Source organism: Natator depressus, chromosome 4, assembly GCF_965152275.1.
Source record: "Natator depressus isolate rNatDep1 chromosome 4, rNatDep2.hap1, whole genome shotgun sequence".
Lineage (NCBI taxonomy): Eukaryota > Metazoa > Chordata > Testudines > Cheloniidae > Natator > Natator depressus.
Window position 1 is genome coordinate 73,500,765 of NC_134237.1, and position 20,034 is coordinate 73,520,798.

The following is a 20,034-nucleotide window of genomic DNA, read 5'->3' on the forward strand; positions in this document are numbered from 1 at the left end:
CCATGTGAAGGTACCAGCAGTTTTAACACACACCCCATCATGCCTAGTTTAGAGAAGCCCAGAACTTTGTCTCATCACAAATCCCACCTACCTAAGGTCCCAGTCACAGATCAAGTCAGTCGTAGTCAAGGGGCATCTATGGGTGGCTGTTCTCCAGTCCTGATGGAAGTGCTCAGCCAGGTCCTGCTGCAATGTACAGCTATTTGATGAAGTTTAGTAATTTCAGCTTTGCTTCCAGAGACATATTGAATTATGTTTACTCATCATTTCCCAAATTACTAGGAAAAAAAATAAAGCTTTTGTTTTATTTACTAGCTCTTCCCTCCTCAGCTCTTGTCTCTGAAGCCAGACAAGGTGATTTAGTCATTTTGAAAATACACAAAGAAAGCATGGTTTCCTAGCAACAGGAATTGCTTGAAAGCTCCTAGACAGAGCATTCTCCTTGTTGTTTTCAAGATGCTGCCCATTTACCAATAGTAGAATAAAGGTACTCACATCACATTCACATTAATGTAATTTGTTTAAATAATGACAACTTTTACTGCTTTACAAACTGAATACATAATAAGGCAGGACATCAAAAACTCAGATGTTTTCAAGGGGGAAAATGAAAAACAAATTACTTGTTACAGACAAGATTTGAATAGCTTCATTTCCTTATGATATTCATCAATACATGCACCATATAGACCAGTGGTGGGCAACCTGTGGCCCACGGGCTGCATGTGACCCATCAGGGTAATCTGATTGCGGGCCACAAGGCATTTTGCTGACATTGACCATCCACAGGCAATGTCCCCCCTGCAGCTCCCAGTGGCCAAGGTTCTCTGTTCCAAGCCTCTGGGAGCTGTGCAAAGTGGTGGCTAGCATGTCCCTGCAGTCCCTTCACATGTAGGTGCCGCTTCCCACAGCTCCCATTGTACTTATACTGTGGAGTAGCCATTTTTTATTATTTGTATGCGTAACCCTTCTGCCAGGCCAAGTTGATAGCAGCAAGGGCCGGATTCAGTACACAGGGGTTCCCTCTCAACAAAGCAAATGCAAAACCGGCTCAAGCCCCCACCCAGTGACCTGGGAAAATCTTACTCCCACCCCTGGGCACCTCAAAGAGACAATACTTCCCCTCTCGCAAACACAGAGTCTCGGTGTAGCAGAAAATCTTTAACAACATGAGGTAAACAACATCGGCATTAAATTGGGAAAACACCACAACTAGGGTTCATCAACCAAACCATGAGCAAAGACCCACCCCAGCAGATTGGGCCATGTTCTTTCCCTCTGGTTCTTGAGTCCAACAACCCAAACGTCTCTCGAGTCCAGCAACCCAAAGATTACCCAAAGTCCCAAAAGCCCAGCCCCAGAGTTCGAAAGTTCATCTGCAGAGAGAGAGTGATTATGTGTGTGTGTGTGTAAATATATATATAAGAGGTAAGGGGCACCTTACATGATCCAAAGCAGACTGTCCCGCCGCTCCATAGGGCTTCACTCCAATCCGCCAGCCGTCCCCCGAGCCACTCTGCTCCGCCCCACTCCACCAGCTGTCCCACAAGCAGCTCCCGCTGTATTGTATCCAGTCAGAGCACCCTTTCTTTTGGCAGTTGGCATTGCCCATCCCATGTTGAAAAATTATATTAAGTAGAAAACAAAAGTTAACTGAGCTGATCCAAACCCCCAATCTCAATTTCTGGAATTAGAATTGTGGCTACAGAGACCGACTCTGCAAGGTGCTTGAGACCCTCTTGTGAATTTCTGAGCATCCTTTCTTTAAAGTCAATGGTAGCTGAGAACATTCACCAGCTTGCAGAATCAGTTCTTAAGGTAGACTGCATAGTAACAGCTGATGATAAACGAAGGTGGGAGGGGGAATTGAAGTATCTCTGACCTTACTGGGATTTTTATAAGACCTGTTTAAATTCAGTAGAGTTGATCCTGAGACACGGAAATTTAATTATTCATTGTCCTTTTTTTTAAAGTGTTATCATCTGGAACTCATTGCCACAGGATATCACTGAGCCCAAGTGCTTAGTGGGATTAAAAACAGACTTTTATACTGATAAAAACATCCATATACATTAGGCAGGGTAACAAATATGTTTAAGTTATAATAAACCCTCTTCTTTCAGGGCATACACGAGCCACTAATTGCTTACAAAGAAATTTCCACTATTAAATGGTTTTTTCCATGATTGTCCATTTCAGGGTTTCTCCCATCTTCCTCTGAAGCAACTATCACTGGCTATAGTTAAAGACAGAATAATAGATTTCTCTTCTGATCCAATATGGAAATACCTGTGTTCTTCCTTACTGGGATTGTTTGATAGGTGTCACAATTTCAAGGTAACTTCACCTGTATTCTCCTTCCTTGGTATTTTGAGAGCACCCACTTAAAATCTTTCTGCTTCCCAGCTGTCACCTCTCTTGGGCAGAAACCCACACCTCGCTCACTCCCAACTGCACAGTCTCCTGTCTACACTTTGCTATCCTCAGAAAGCTCGATTAACTATTCAGGCCAGCACCTATGCTATGTTTTCTCTCCAAAGGCTATGAAAAGCATATTGCCTGCAGTTATAAGTTACCACATAGCTCCTTCTAAGCAAGCGCATTTATTCTTCAGGTGAAAGCATTACAGAGAAAACATGTTAAAACAGTAAAATAACCTATGTGCATGCTAAAAATCACAGCAAAGATCACCCGTCAGTTTTATGGGGTCATCATAGGTCAAATCCTTCCCTAAAGGATTGGAGCCTTCCCTGGGACATAAGGTCTAACTGTTTGTTGGATCAGAAAACAGGTCCTGAGTCAGTTTAAACTCAGCCCTATTTATCCCCAAAATCTTTTCTGTGTCTGGTCTCTGGAGAATCCAGTTGAAACTAGTATACGTGGTACAGTACAGGTGGTACCTCTTGGGAGGTGTTATAACCTGTGTGAATTTGCCTAATCACCCCACACTGTTCTTAGTTCCTGGAGGGGGTGTTATTACCCCCCTGCATGGAATTATAAACAATCCTTAGCCCAGAATGGTACCTAACCTTAATACAGTAAGATCTCCCAAAGAAATTGCAGGAAGTCACCATATCTGTCAGAGTAAGAAGACTAAGAACAGCTGTACACTTATGACAGAAATGGTCTCTTGCTTTCTTCAATTCTGATATTACAGTAAGGCAGAGAGAGTGTTCTAATGTTTGTCATGTTTAGATGTGTCATGCAGCGTGGCACGGTATAAGGCAAGACTGAGAACAGAAAGAGCGTGTGTGTTTTTCCTGAGAACACTGTCTATCATCCTGACTAATATTGTCTCATTGTTTCCTTGTATCCACATTTGTATCCACCCATCTGTTGTCTTATACTTGGATTGTTATCTCCTTGGAGCATCTATTTTGTTGGGTATTTGTTAGCGCCTAGCACAATGGAGCCCTGATCCACTACTATGGCTCCTAAGTGCTACAGTAGTACAAATAGTTTATTACTGTCAGCTAGAACTCAGTCAAACTCTAGCTAAGAAGAAAACTCATGAATATTAGGTACTACATATGAACCAAAGGAAGTGACCAAAAATTAAGACTCAAGGACCCCTCTTGCAGAAGGTGGGTTTAAGAGCCCTTTTATATAAATGTTTTCAACATGCTGCACTCTTCAAATGGATGCCTCTACTAAATAGTTTATTTTATAATATGTCTCCCGAGATCACAGCATCCTTGCACAGACAACATGAGTAGGACCAAAGGATTCCAAGCAAAGATGAATGATTTTGTCTTACCCAAATTAAAAATGTTAGAATGTTCTACTATGAAATAAAACATTGCTGGGTTCATATATTGTTGTTAAAAATACCACCACCATTTTACATTTTTCAATTTTAAAAACTGCCTACAAAACAGTCATTCCCTCAGCAGTAGTAAAAATGGAACAATCCATTTTATTGCTGATTAGAGCAATAGACTTTAAAAAAAAAAAGAATTGGAATGCAAAGCTAATCACTGCATAATCATGCTTAGGAATTTCTAACCAAATAATTTAGCAGTTCCTGATAAAATAAATGCAATTGATAGAAAACTGTCTTCAAAACTTGCCTCATAAAATGTTGAGTCTGAATTTTGTTTATATAGACCATCAAATCTGGGCTGGTACAGAGCCCTTTCAGGGAGGCCAAAAGAGTGAGAATTTTTATATTGAAATGTGACAGTGCTTTGGTTAAGAGGAGAGGAGTAAAATCCTCTATTTTTGTTATTAATGTGTTTGTGCTAGTACCCACTGCATGCTAAGTTATAGCTGGTTGAATTTTTTTTTTTTGAAAATGCATTAAATTCTCATGAAAAAATGTACTGTATTTTCATTGACATTTTTCAATTTCATTTCCCAATTTTTTTTTTAAATGTTTCATTTCACACACCCTTTTTATAAAAAAAAATCCAATAGAAAAAGGTGGCAAGATTTGAAAAAAAAAAGATTTTTCACATTAAAACATTGAGAAACTTTGCAGATTTTTGTTTGAAAAGATTCACTTCCAACTTCATCAAAAATGAAAAATATTGTGAAAAAAATCAAACCAACCATTTTTGTTTGCTTTCACTTCTTTTTGTGAAATGCTTACCTTTTCACTTAAGTAATAGTGCTAGACACTTTCTAGGTGTACAAGAAAGGATGATTTCTTGTCCACAGTCTATGGGCACATAGGTAAGTGCAGGGGTAACAAGGGATTTTCCACACAAATCAAGATGTCCCATGCACAGCACAGCTGAGGACTCTAACCTTATCCCAAATTTAGGATAGGAAGACCATCTCATTTCTATTGGAGACTGCCAATCCTTCTGAGACTACATATATCAAACTTTACCAGTCCATGATGATACTGTATATCTGCATTTTGGAATTAAGAAGAGTCGTGAGCATGGAGGTTATAGAGAAGGGAACAACCTAGCTGGGGTGGCAGGAGGGCAGAATTTATCCCTCAGTTGCAACATATCATCATCATCTGCTAGCTGAAGATCAGCAAGCATATGTACGATATATCTTCATGCCTTGCTCTGCTGTGTTGGGGGTCCATATTTCTAAACAAGATTGTAATAAGAGACAACTCTGTAATAACTAAAGTATCACCGATAGTACTCAAGGAAAAAACAGTGTTAGACCTGCTATGAATATGTCCTGAGCATGACAAGACACAAAGTGCTACATCACCGGACCTGGGACAGATGTAGTGCTGTTGTGACTTAATTTGGAGTAGCATCTCTGACCTCTCAGATTTTTCAAATGGATTGAAATTGTGCATCTTACATACCAGAGAATTATGTTAGTTTTACTTTTCATTGACAGAAGCTATGAGTACCACTGATTAGCGCTCTATGAAAAAAAAAGAAAAGAAAGTCACACAGCAGTGGAAAAGTGATTGAAAAAGCATGCTTTTGTCAGATTTGCAAACAAGTGAAACATTTGACAGTTTTGCATCACATTTTCCTCCAGAGTAAGAGACATTTTTGGAGGTGAAAACTGACTTCCTGAATATGTTTTAGAGAGACAAGGTGGGTCAGATAAAAATCTTTTATTGGACCAACTTCTGCTGGTGAGAGACACAATATGTTTTGGTGTTCTAGATGGGCAATCCCCTTGCAGCCTCTAACAGAACTGAAATTTAGATGTATTACTACTATATTTGTACAACGGCTAATTATGCCATATATTGTTTCCTTTAGACAGTTATTTCAGCTTTAGTTCCTTTAGTTCCATTGGAAATGTAGTCCCGGCCAAACATACTGCTCAAGTACTGTACTCCTTGCAATACAGTAGTAGCAAGGAATAATTTCTAGATAGCGTAAGAACTGGCCTACTGTATCAGTTTATTGGTCCCACTAGTCTGGTATTCTGCTTTTAGCAATGGCCAATTCTTGATGTTTCAGAAGTCCAGTAGTGCAGCATCTACTCAACTGTGAAATGTTGCACAGGAAGGATAAACTCCTTCTGAAGCTTCTCAGTATCCAGTTACCCATATCATTGTATCAGTGCCCGCTTTTAGTTACATGGCCAAATGTTACTAATGTTTATCATGTTCTTCAGTCTTTTAAAAAAGTCATTCACAGTATTTGTTTTAACAATCTCCTGTGGCAATGAACTGCACAGATTCCTTATATGTTCCATTAATTTTTGTTGTTGTTGATTCTAAAAGTACTACACCTTAAACTGGCCATAAATTACTAACAAATACAGTAATCATATTAACATACTCCACACCAGGAGGAGATTTGTTGAAAAGACATTAAATAGCGCCTCATACTATCTCCTCCTTTGGTAAGCTAGATAAATTTAGCTAATGTGTCTGTTAGTCTATGGGCACATACTGACAAATTACAATATAATCTTGAGGACTTTATAATATTTAGCACCAGTGGTAACATGCTGGAACCAGCACTGCTTACTAATTATTTAATGAGTCTACTATATAGGGCAAGATCACAAAAATAAATCATCCAGAATCTAAAATCAGTATAGCTGATTTTAAAATAAGCTTGAGTGTTAAAGTAGTCAAGTCTCTGTTGAAAACAGGTGACAAAAAGATGGTGGTACTAAACTATCATGTGGTGCACTGGTTATAGCACCAGTTGGAATTTTTTTTTTAATCGGGTAATCAAGGCTTCAGATGCATATGGCAAGTTTTGAATGCATCTCTGTTTCCACTAAGGTTATAACCTCAACCCAGATATTTATAAGCTGGAATTGAATTCACTCTTGCAGCAGCAAATTTCTACTATCAACTATATGCTTTTTTTAGCAGATACTGTAATTCCCCTGTCTAAAAGATAGCACCCATAGAAAAAGTTGCATATTTTCCCCTTCAAGCTAAAGGATGAGTGATGTAACAGCTGCACACGAGGGAGAAAGTTGGGAAATAAAGTCAATGCATTTCAGAATTGCCGAGAAAGAGAAATGGTTCACCCTTCAGGAGATTCGATAGGATCTGCCAAGGTTTTCAGAGAATAAAACCTTACATAGAGGAGCCATCATGAATCTGAACCAAGTTCATGTATAGAACAGCCTGTGAGAAATCCGAAACCAAATCTGGCAGACACTATAGCTCTAAAAGCCCCTCTACACTAACTGGCAGACTGATGATTTACCTATCTGCCTAGGTCTAATGTAAAATCAAGCTTTGTAAAAGCCAAAATACAATGGGAGTTACATCTGCATGCCAGTCAACAGGAAAAGCTAGGTTGAAATGGGGGTGGAAGGGAAGATGTGAAATCAGCATGGGAAGACACTGGATACTAAAACCATAGAGGCAGTTGCCTTGTCTCTGGGGTCAAAACCAAGAGCGTAGGGGAAATATAAGGAGAAGCAAAAAGACATTCTTGGATCCATCACTGAGGGAGAAAAAAGGACAGCACTTTTTGCATGCATAAATACTGGATCCTGGTCACAGGGGCTGGTGGTTTGTTTAAGTGAGATGCTTATCTTAGACAAAAGATTTTAGCCTGCTAAACTTGTTCAGTCTTAGAAGTGTTATATTTTTGTTTTATTTGTAACCATATCTGTTTCCATTATTTCTGTTTTATATCACTTAAATCTCTATCTTTGCTAATAAACTTCATGTGTATCATAAGTTCATCTCAGTACTGTGATATTAAGCAAAGGATGAATTCTTAATTGAATCAGACAAGCTGACACATACGTTGTCTCTTTGGACATTGCAAATTTGGTAATTTCTGTGGGTGTCTAGTGACAGTGGCAGGATAATCCAGGGGAATGCTCTTCCAGCAGGCTTGGCAACCTGCAAAGCAAAGTAAAGGCTGGCAGAGCTTTGGAGGTGTTTGTTTGGGTTGCTAATTGACTAGGAGTGTCAGGGAACAGACACAGTGTAACACTAGTATGTATCTTGTGCTTAAAGCGAAGGGGTAACAAAAAGTGTGTCACAGCTCTAGGTATCCCAAGAAAGCATCACCAATACCTGTATATACTTACTGTATATAGAGATTTATCAGCTCATGGCAGTCATGAGAAATGAGCCCATATATAATTTTTGAATATTTGCTATGAAGTATCTAGCAAATAGTTAGACAGATGAGAACAGGAATGCACCACTCTCCAATGTCACTATTTCCCCATCTTCATTAAATTAAGCTTATTATAGAAGATCCTCATATTTTGGCTCTAGAACAATTCAGAAGTAAATCTTGGAAAAATGTTTATGAGACACAAAACCAAGTGAAAACTTATCAGACATTAAGTTTTGTTCCAAATTCAGAACAGGTTTATCAAATGACTTGGGAAAATCACCAAACTTGATCCTGAGTCAATCTATGGTTTGCTTGGACACCACATGAAATTAACAGTTTTGAAGCAAAACCAGGTGAAACTCAGCAACTCAAAATGAATTTCGCTTTGAGTTTTTCAGTTTCTGAAACTTAAGGCAAAATTTGAGAGTGGAGTTGGACTTAATTCAGCAACTATCACGAATTTTTATAAGGCTGCCTCTAACATAGTATCTGAGCACCTCATACACATTAAAGGTAGATATAGTAATGCTCACTCTCTCTCCTCCCTTCCAGCCTGTAAAGTAGATAGCTTACTCATTTCTAGAGGGCTTTTTAGTGAGAGTGCGAGTGGAGTATGTGAAGTGTATATTGGAAAATGACTTGTGGGAAAAAGTTGAAGCTATTTTTGCATTTAGTTCTGGAAGTGGAAAGTTTAGTGGTCACTCATTTTCTGAGAAGTGAGTTCCAAATGTTAGATCCCATTCCTGTGCAAGTTCTTTCTGCACTTCTAAACTTCCAATTATTGGTCAATTCTAAGTTCAGTTAATGGTTCAGTCTAAGAGCATTGTAAGGGACAAGCTACCCATTCTACTGATTTTGGCTTGGAACTAAAGAACAGCAAGACATGTTGAGCTGTAAGTAATGTATTTTTAAAATGTTCCCTTTAAAGAGAGCGAGTGTTCAAAAAAAATGGTGTACATGAAAGACATGCTGGTTTCTGTGATGCTGCAGCTGCTGCAGAGATTTACTCCAAGCTGAAAGAGAAATCTTTGAAGGTGGATAATACAACAGTATGCTGCTAATGCATCAGCAGCAAAACTATGGAAAAACCTTCCTTCACCATTCTGAAATTATTCAACCCAGTCTGCAAGCCAACTTCAATTGTCATGTATTGCACAATATGACCAGACATTCATGCATAATTGTAGGATATTGAAGGATTAATCAAATGTTTCAATGAATTTTCTACCTCACATAGGAGGTAACAATGTTAAAAGAACTTTTATTTTGTAGAACAAGAATACAGTAACCGATTGGATTGCACTCTGATCCAGTTGCTGTCAAAAAGTTACTGAAAAATTAAATGGTATGCACCTCACAGAATAAGTAGTTTTCAATTCTTTGAAAAAGCTTAATTATACAAGTGTATAGATACTTTTCTTGTTAATGAATTCTAAGACCATGGTCAATGGAATGTCTGAATTCTTCAAACCTGTCCTTACCTCTTTGTCTTAAGAGTTGGCAGCGCTACATGTGTGCACTCTCATTTCCTCTGAGAAGTTCTTTCCTGAACAGACTTGTCGTCATGTTACAGTTCCCCACTATCAGAGTTATGGTACTTGATGTGAATTACTCCATGCGGCACAGAATGAGTTCTCCTTCTGCAAGTTAGAAAGTATTTATGATAAATCTGAAATCTTGCCATTGGGTCAATAGGAATTCTATTTAGGACGGAAAGCATGTGCCTAACTTTCCCTGGTAGTGTTTTTAAAATATGTCTCTAGGCTATATTTTTCTTCTCATAACTTATTGCTAAGAGGAATCGTGATAGGCATCTAGGAAAGAAAACTCGTATTGCACTAACTGAAGGCAGTGAAGAATGTGCTGTTGTAATTATAAATGGATAATTCTTTCTATGCTATTTGTCATCATTTTTGCAAGTGATGACAATCTCTGTTGCATACAGATATCTTTATGGACCTATTTAAATTCAGAGCTAAAAACATAGATAAGGGGATTTAAAAATCCCCACCTGCCATGCATAAACCTTTACCGTCTGCAACTTTCCTCCCAAGTTTTAATGTCTCTCTACGTTACTTCTAACAACAACAGAGTGTTCTCCATGTAAGCAAATAGCATGAATAGCAAAATACCAGCTATAGACAAAGGTCAGACATCCCATTATTTGGAAGTGAAGCCCACATCCTATCTGATTAGCAACCTCTTGCTTATCCTGAAGTATCTTTGGGCTGCATGTGAAATAGCAGGTGCAGACTAATTACATAAATGTATATTGTCAGATTGTAGGACACTCCTTGCTATGCTCAGTTGGGGCAGCTTGAGGAAGAGTTTGGTTTATTACTTTCAGTGTAAATCAAGCAATAGATATTGTCCACAGAGAATTACATACCCAGTTTTACGTTAGTTGTTCAAGCATATAAGAATGCCAATAAGTCACACTTGTGCTTCAGCATTTTTTTTTACAGGTTCTTCTGCTTCTGAGGAGAGAGGAATTTATTACCTTAGTCAGGGAATCTCAGTGAAAGTAGCCATGGATGTGTATGCAATCCCAACTTATTTTCAATTTGCTGATGTCATCTGAGAAGTCACTTAAACCAAACAAGCACTGTTCAGAACATGCTACAAGTAAATAGCCATCACCTTTCAGAAGCTGCATATATAGTTTATAGGCTGAAGGTTGAGTGCATTGATCACGGCTAATCAGTTGTTTGCCTTCTAGTCTACACTATGGTGAGAGATGTAATCTCAGGCTCTGTTCTTTTCCCACTTATGATTAACTTTCACAGTTGTGTGTGCCTCATAATTCTATATTTTGCTAATATACATCTTTAGATTTGAAAACAGTTTTTTCAAAGCCCTTTAGTTCAATACATTTTTCAAGAACAACAATCTTTAATTTTTTTCAGAACACAATATTTCAGCCATATTGTTCTCTAGTGTCTTGTGAAATTGATGTACTGTAGTTCTATTTGCTAAAGAATGGTGGAATTTTTAAACTCAAGAGGTCATGATGTGAATGCTGATAGAAACTCCTAGAGTGAGATGAAACATGAGATGAGAAAACATTTACTGTAATCATGTAAAGGTTCTGAAGAAATAAATTTTCCTCACCACTGGGGGAGTAGCAGCATACAGGTATATTATAGCAACATAGGCAGCTCTGATTTCATTGAATACTTTTTATTGTATTGCACAGTAGCATGGCAAAGCACACAAAAGATGAAAATCTGTAATAAGTCTTGAAAACACTGAAGTTATAGTCTCTGTACTCAAAGAATAACAGAGGGATTAATAATTAGGAAAGGTAAGAGGTACTGTAAAAATGTAGCAAGCCCTTAGTAAATGAATGCAGTGGGTAATACTAGGTCCTTTTGTGGACAACTGGCTACAGATTAATTTAGGCGGGGGAAGTGTTTTATGTGGAAGAGTGGATGATTGCCTACCTGTTGAATGCTGTGAGGCAGTGATAATTTTAGGCCCAGTCAGAGCAGTACATTGAAGATGAGTTGGTGTAGCAGTACCACTTTCTATATTTACAAAGCAAGAGGAGGCTAATATTTCTTTTAGGAGGCAAAAGAACTGGTTAACTGTTCGGTCACAATGGCAATAAGTTTAGAGACAAGTTTTCAAAAAATCTGGTGCATCCCCAAAAATCCGGTTGTAGTACGTTCACCATAACTGGGAAACCATGACAGGTTCTTGCACAAGGGCCCATGTACACATGCATGCAGTTTCAAAAATTGTATGTACAGGTGGGTCTGTTAGAAATTACAATGGATTATTGCATGTTTTTCTGGGTGCTTCATTTTTTTTTTAAATAAATTTAATTAGAGATGGTTAGGAATTTGACAAGACAGATTATCAGAAAATGCCTTATACAGTAAGTATACAGGTATTGGCTCCACTTCGTACAAATAATTATTATGCCAGAGAGACACCGACTACAGCCCAGAAGAGTTTATACTGGAGTTCTGGCCAAATTTTAACACAGACAGTAACAACCAAGCATAGCAGAAACTTGAACTTGGGGCTCCCACATGCCAGCTAAGTGCCCTAACCATGGGGGTATTAGCTAGCCTGCTGTGGGTTGCTCTCCAAGAAAAACTCTTGGTTTCATCCCCATGAAAAATTTTGAAATCCCAAAAAGGTTCATGAAACTGGTAGTTAAGTAAAGCTGGTTGGGAAACTAACTTCATAAGTTTCCTGTGAAGGCTTGTGAAGATAAATCAAGAGTTGGCATGCTTCCTGCTGAGCCAGTATTGACCACTACCCCAAGCTCCTGTTAGATGACGCGATGTTGCTTGAGGATCAGGGCCAGATCCTCAATTGGTATAAATTGAAGTAGCACCACTGAAGTCGCTGTACTTCATGTGTGATGTAAAGTAAAGATTCTGTACACTTCTGTTCATTAAAGATCCTACACCACTTTTTTAAAAGAGAAGAAATATTTACATTGTTAGAATTTGGCCAGAACTCCATAGATACAGCAACTGCGTTTCTATTACACCAAGCTCTGCTGTTAGTTTGAAGTGTATTCCTCACTTCCTCTCCCAAAGTGTTGTGGAAGGTTCTCTGTTCACCTTTAAATAGCTGCCATATTTTATTCCATATTCGATAAAGTGTGATTTGAGTGATTTGTGTACTGCTGATAGTAGGTATAAAGATATGTTATTTTATTGCCTAGCATCATCTATTTATTTTTAGTGTCCAAGAATGCAATGAGGAATAGTTGACTTATTCCAGCGGAGTAAATCACTGGTTTGAGGCCCCTGAGAGAAATAAAATGTACTTCTGACAGGAAGAACAGTGGAAGTAGAATGAAGGCAATGATCTAGATCTAGAGAGTCTTTTTCTAAGGCAAGAGGAAAACCTAAAGACCAGGAAAAGTGGCTCACAACATACAGTACACAACACCCAGCCCCCAATCCCTCCCCTCAGAAAACAAATCCTAATACTCCAAACAAAAGATAGAGGTGGAGAGGAGAGTAAATCTGTGGTTTTCTGCAATTTCAGAGTAAATGTAGAGAGACTTGCAACAAGTAAGATGAAGAATGAAAATTTGTATCAAGTGCAACTCCAGGAGCACTGCAAAAATAGGTCTCAGTTCTAAGTATTTTAGCACTGAATCTCTTAATGCTCCATCTCCCCAGTACAGAAAAGTGTTTTCCCACTTCATCCCCATTCACTTTTATTGTGAAAAAAGGAAGAATGTCCAGTGCATATAACCTTATTCTGAGGCTGCTATTGCTATGTTAAAAGTATCTAGTTCTTGTCCTGATTTGGAACTTAAGAGTTTTGAGTGGGTTAAAAAGGTAGGCAAAATTCATTCACTTGTTCCTAGAATAAACACATGTGTAGTACATGATTTAGTTTAAATCTATATTAAATAAAGTATACTCATCTGTAGATGGATTGAAATGCTGTCTTCTGTGAAGAATGTAATGTAGACTTCTTCCTACTCCAGGGAGATGGAGCACCACTTCTGCCTTTATCTGACATTTTGAAGTCAGAGAGCCTAAGAAGTTTGTGGAAGAGAAAACAATTCACCTTACTGAAAATGATCAGTGGGAAAAGAATTGGTTTGTAAACTGCTGTCGTTTGAGAAAGGGAAATCTTTACGTGTATCAATGAAATGTATTGTTACAAGAAACTTCCGCTTCTCCATAAAGTGGAAAGATTTCCAAGCACTAACTTGTGGAACTCTAATTAGACTAACTTCTTGGTTTAGAATTCAGATGGATTATTGATGTGCAGTAAGATGGAAGGGTCTAAAATATGTTTATGGAAATCAGTAATCAAAAAAAGAAAAGGAGGACTTGTGGCACCTTAGAGACTAACAAATTTATTTGAGCATAAGCTGTAGCTGCAGACTAACACGGCTGCTATTCTGAAACCAGTAATCAAAAAGAAATGCTAAGAGTTAATGCATTGTTACCATATAACTCAAAACAGAATTATGTATTGATATTGACAAGGGAACTTTTCAGAGTAATTAGAGTGCGTGTCCAGAAAATGAATCTTTTTAAGGCACTGGGCAATGTAGCAAAGGAAAGCTGCAGGCAAAATAAGGCAAAATAATCAACTCTAAAGGTCACACAGAATGCATCAGTTAGCAGAAATTACTTGAGTAATTATTTTGCTTTTGAGGAAGATCATTGATTTGTTCAGAAATTCACCTTTGTTGCAAAGAGACAGGCACATTGGATGATAAAGTTTGAAAGCTTTAGCCTTTTGTTTAAATGCACTAAAGCAGGAACTTCTGACCTAAGCCAGCAACTCTACTGCTTTATCACATCAAGAACCTGACTGCTGCACCACTGAAGTCAGTGGGAGTATAATCAGATTACAAGACTGCAGAGGAACAAGCCACTTCGTCCTGCATCCTATTCATCCGCTCTTAGGGTATGTCTACACTACGGAATAAGGTCGAATTTATAGAAGTCGTTTTTTTAGAAATCGGTTTTATATATTCGAGTGTGTGCGTCCCCACAGAAAATGCTCTAAGTGCATTAAGTGCATTAACTTGGCGGAGTGCTTCCACAGTACCGAGGCTAGCGTCGACTTCCGGAGCGTTGCACTGTGGGTAGCTATCCCACAGTTCCCGCAGTCTCCGCTGCCCATTGGAATTCTGGGTTGAGATCCCAATGCCTGATGGAGCTAAAACATTGTCGCGGGTGGTTCTGGGTACATATCGTCAGGCCCCCCTTCCCTCCCTCCCTCCGTGAAAGCAAGGGCAGACAATCGTTTCGCGCCTTTTTTCCTGAGTTACCTGTGCGGACGCCATACCACCGCAAGCATGGAGCCCGCTCAGGTAACTGTCACAGTATGTCTCCTGGGTGTTGGCAGACGCGGTACTGCATTGCTACACAGTAGCAGCAACCCATTGCCTTGTGGCAGCAGACGGTGCAATAGGACTGGTAGCCGTCATCGTCATGTCCGAGGTGCTCCTGGCCGCGTTGGCTGGGAGCGCCTGGGCAGACATGGGCGCAGGGACTAAATTTGGAGTGACTTTACCAGGTCATTCTCTTTAGTCCTGCAGTCAGTCCTATTGAACCGTCTAATGGTGAGCAGGCAGGCAATACGGATTGCTAGCAGTCGTACTGTACCATCTTCTGCCGAGCAGCCATGAGATGTGGATGGCATGCAGTCCTTCTGCACCGTCTGCTGCCAGCCAAAGATGTAAAAGATAGATGGAGTGGATCAAAACAAGAAATAGACCAGATTTGTTTTGTACTCATTTGCCTCCTCCCCCGTCTAGGGGACTCATTCCTCTAGGTCACACTGCAGTCACTCACAGAGAAGGTGCAGCGAGGTAAATCTAGCCATGTATCAATCAGAGGCCAGGCTAACCTCCTTGTTCCAATAAGAACAATAACTTAGGTGCACCATTTCTTATTGGAACCCTCCGTGAAGTCCTGCCTGAAATAGTCCTTGATGTAAAGCCACCCCCTTTGTTGATTTTAGCTCCCTGAAGCCAACCCTGTAAGCCATGTCGTCAGTCACCCCTCCCTCCGTCAGAGCAACGGCAGACAATCATTCCGCACCTTTTTTCTGTGCGGACGCCATACCAAGGCAAGCATGGAGGCCGCTCAGCTCACTTTGGCAATTAGGAGCACATTAAACACCACACACATTATCCAGCAGTATATGCAGCACCAGAACCTGGCAAAGCGATACCGGGCGAGGAGGCGACGTCAGCGCGGTCACGTGAGTGATCAGGACATGGACACAGATTTCTCTGAAAGCATGGGCCCTGCCAATGCATGCATCATGGTGCTAATGGGGCAGGTTCATGCTGTGGAACGCCGATTCTGGGCTCGGGAAACAAGCACAGACTGGTGGGACCGCATAGTGTTGCAGGTCTGGGACGATTCCCAGTGGCTGCGAAACTTTCGCATGCGTAAGGGCACTTTCATGGAACTTTGTGACTTGCTTTCCCCTGCCCTGAAGCGCATGAATACCCAGATGAGAGCAGCCCTCACAGTTGAGAAGCAAGTGGCGATAGCCCTGTGGAAGCGTGCAACGCCAGACAGCTACCGGTCAGTCGGGAATCAATTTGGAGTGGGAAAATCTACTGTTGGGGCTGCTGTGATGCAAGTAGCCCACGCAATCAAAGATCTGCTGATATCAAGGGTAGTGACCATGGGAAATGTGCAGGTCATAGTGGATGGCTTTGCTGCAATGGGATTCCCTAACTGTGGTGGGGCCATAGACGGAACCCATATCCCTATCTTGGCACCGGAGCCCCAAGCCGCCGAGTACATAAACCGCAAGGGGTACTTTTCAATAGTGCTGCAAGCTCTGGTGGATCACAAGGGACGTTTCACCAACATCAACGTGGGATGGCCGGGAAAGGTACATGACGCTCGCATCTTCAGGAACTCTGGTCTGTTTCAAAAGCTGCAAGAAGGGACTTTATTCCCAGACCAGAAAATAACTGTTGGGGATGTTGAAATGCCTCTATGTATCCTTGGGGACCCAGCCTACCCCTTAATGCCATGGCTCATGAAGCCGTACACAGGCAGCCTGGACAGTAGTCAGGAGCTCTTCAACTACAGGCTGAGCAAGTGCAGAATGGTGGTAGAATGTGCATTTGGACATTTAAAGGCGCGCTGGCGCAGTTTACTGACTCGCTTAGACCTCAGCAAAACCAATATTCCCACTGTTATTACTGCTTGCTGTGTGCTCCACAATATCTGTGAGAGTAAGGGGGAGACGTTTATGGTGGGGTGGGAGGTTGAGGCAAATCGCCTGGCTGCTGGTTACGCGCAGCCAGACACCAGGGCGGTTAGAAGAGCACAGGAGGGCGCGGTACGCATCAGAGAAGCTTTGAAAACCAGTTTCATGATTGGCCAGGCTACGGTGTGAAAGTTCTGTTTGTTTCTCCTTGATGAAACCCCCCGCCCCTTCGTTCACTCTACTTCCCTGTAAGCTAACCACCCTCTCCTCCTCCCTTCGATCACCGCTTGCGAGGCAATAAAGTCATTGTTGCTTCACATTCATGCATTCTTTATTCATTCATCACACAAATAAGGGGATGACTACCAAGGTAGCCCAGGAGGGATGGTGGAGGAGGGAAGGAAAATGCCACACAGCACTTTAAAAGTTTAAAACTTTAAAACTTATTGAATGTCAGCCTTCTGTTGCTTGGGCAATCCTCTGTGGTGGAGTGGCTGGTTGGCCGGTGGCCCCCCCACCGCGTTCTTGGGAGTCTGGGTGTGGAGGCTATGGAACTTGGGGAGGAGGGCGGTTGGTTACACAGGGGCTGTAGTGGCAGTCTGTGCTCCAGCTGCCTTTGCTGCAGCTCAACCATACACTGGAGCATACTGGTTTGATCCTCCAGCAGCCTCAGCATTGAATCCTGCCTCCTCTCATCACGCTGCCGCCACCTTTCAGCTTCAGCCCTCTCTTCAGCCCGCCACTTACTCTCTTCAGCCCGCCACTTACTCTCTTCAGCCCGCCACCTCTCCTCCTGGTCATTTTGTGCTTTCCTGCACTCTGACATTATTTGCCTCCACGCATTCGTCTGTGCTCTGTCAGTGTGGGAGGACAGCATGAGCTCGGAGAACATTTCATCTCGAGTGCGTTTTTTTTCTTTCTACTCTTCACTAGCCTCTGGGAAGGAGAAGATCCTGTGATCATTGAAACACATGCAGCTGGTGGAGAAAAAAAAGGGACAGCGGTATTTAAAAAGACACATTTTATAAAACACTGGCTACACTCTTTCAGGGTAAACCTTGCTGTTAACATTACATACATAGCACATGTGCTTTCGTTACAAGGTCGCATTTTGCCTCCCCCCACCGCGTGGCTACCCCCTCAACCCTCCCCCCTCCCTGTGGCTAACAGTGGGGAACATTTCTGTTCAGCCGCAGGCAAACAGCCCAGCAGGAATGGGCTCCTCTGAGTGTCCCCTGAAGAAAAGCACCCTATTTCAACCAGGTGACCATGGATTATATCTCACTCTCCTGAGGATAACACAGAGAGATAAAGAACGGATGTTGTTTGAACGCCAGCAAACATACACTGCAATGCTTTGTTGTACAATGATTCCCGAGTACGTGTTACTGGCCTGGAGTGGTAAAGTGTCCTACCATGAAGGACGCAATAAGTCTGCCCTCCCCAGAAACCTTTTGCAAAGGCTTTGGGAGTATATCCAGGAGAGCCGCGAATGCCAGGGCAAAGTAATCCTTTCACATGCTTACTTTTAAACCATGTATAGTATTTTAAAAGGTACACTCACCGGAGGTCCCTTCTCCGCCTGCTGGGTTCAGGAGGCAGCCTTGGGTGGGTTCGGGGGGTACTGGCTCCAGGTCCAGGGTGAGAAACAGTTCCTGGCTGTCGGGAAAACCGGTTTCTCCGCTTGCTTGCTGTGAGCTATCTACAACCTCATCATCATCATCATCTTCTTCGTCCCCAAAACCTGCTTCCGTATTGCCTCCATCTCCATTGAAGGAGTCAAACAACACGGCTGGGGTAGTGGTGGCTGAACCCCCTAAAATGGCATGCAGCTCATCATAGAAGCGGCATGTTTGGGGCTCTGACCCGGAGCGGCCGTTCGCCTCTCTGGTTTTCTGGTAGGCTTGCCTCAGCTCCTTCAGTTTCACGCGGCCCTGCTTCGGGTCCCTGTTATGGCCTCTATCCTTCATGCCCTGGGAGATTTTGACAAAGGTTTTGGCATTTCGAAAACTGGAACGGAGTTCTGATAGCACGGATTCCTCTCCCCATACAGCGATCAGATCCCTTACCTCCCGTTCGGTCCATGCTGGAGCTCTTTTGCGATTCTGGGACTCCATCATGGTCACCTCTGCTGATAAGCTCTGCATGGTCACCTGCAGCTTGCCACGCTGGCCAAACAGGAAATGAGATTCAAAAGTTCGCGGTTCTTTTCCTGTCTACCTGGCCAGTGCATCTGAGTTGAGAGTGCTGTCCAGAGCAGTCAAAATGGAGCACTCTGGGATAGCTCCCGGAGGCCAATACCGTCGAATTGTGTCCACAGTACCCCAAATTCGACCCGGCAAGGCCGATTTAAGCGCTAATCCACTTGTCAGGGGTGGAGTAAGGAAATCGATTTTAAGAGCCCTTTAAGTCGAAATAAAGGGCTTCATCGTGTGGACGGGTGCAGGTTTACATCGATTTAATGCTGCTAAATTCGACCTAAAGCCCTAGTGTAGACCAGGGCTTAGTGAAAGTTGAGGGCACTAGTGCCACACAGGATTGGACTCATGAACAGCAGCTATCAAGGTGGAGGCACCTTTAAAAGGATTTAAAGTAGGAAACTGTGGCCTGTGTTATATAGGCAGTCAGACTAGATGGTCACTTCTGGTCTTAAAAATCTATGAAGAGGGAGTGGACAGGGAGGACAGCGTGTGCAGTTGGAGGCAAAATTGAGTTGCAAGTTTGTATATATTTGAAGTTACTATTTCCAAACAAATGTTTCTTTGGAGAGAAGAGGGAGGCAGAAATCTTTAGATATAAAGATAAATGGGATAAGCCAGTACAAGGAGTAAGGAGAAAATAAAATTATCATGCCAAATAAGTCTCAAGTGCCCTTGGTGAAATGGTAGCTAGGAGTAAGAGTAAGAGGATAGAGGGCCTTCTCCCAGCTAAGCACTTCACTCATTCATCAGCAGGTGCATCTCCATACTTCATTGGAATTAGTACCAGAGATGAAGAAGAATCAATGTGGGGCGGGGTAAAGTAAGAGCAAACATGAGCTAGAGAAGCGCCACTATTTATGGCCATGTAGAAAAACTTTGGGGTCATCTTAGGTTGGCTGAGTGGATCCCAAATCCCAAGCCACGTGCCTGAGAGAACTCGGTTTACCTCCTATTAGGCCCAAACATCAGTTCCCGTCCACAACCTTCGAAGAGACAGAAATTAACACCAGAAATAAGTGCTGCCACCACTTATCTGGGCAGAAACAAAACCTCACTTGCCACAGGGGACTGTTCAGGGGCCCCTATGAAGAGTCACAGATACCTTCCTCCCAGCAATTGCCAATGTAATGACTCCCCAGTGCCTAAATATACATATTACTACTCTCTAG

At 41.7% G+C, this 20,034-nt stretch overlaps 1 long non-coding RNA gene across 1 annotated transcript in view; it reads right to left on the reverse strand.

The window, feature by feature from the left end:
• Nucleotides 1-258, reverse strand: part of LOC141985880 (uncharacterized) — a 175,554-nt gene extending 175,296 nt beyond the window's left edge. Inside the window, exon 1 of the long non-coding RNA XR_012639047.1 lies at nucleotides 92-258. This is a non-coding gene — a long non-coding RNA (uncharacterized LOC141985880). The remainder of the gene's footprint in view (nucleotides 1-91) is intronic.
• Between the last annotated feature and the right edge of the window lie 19,776 nt (nucleotides 259-20,034).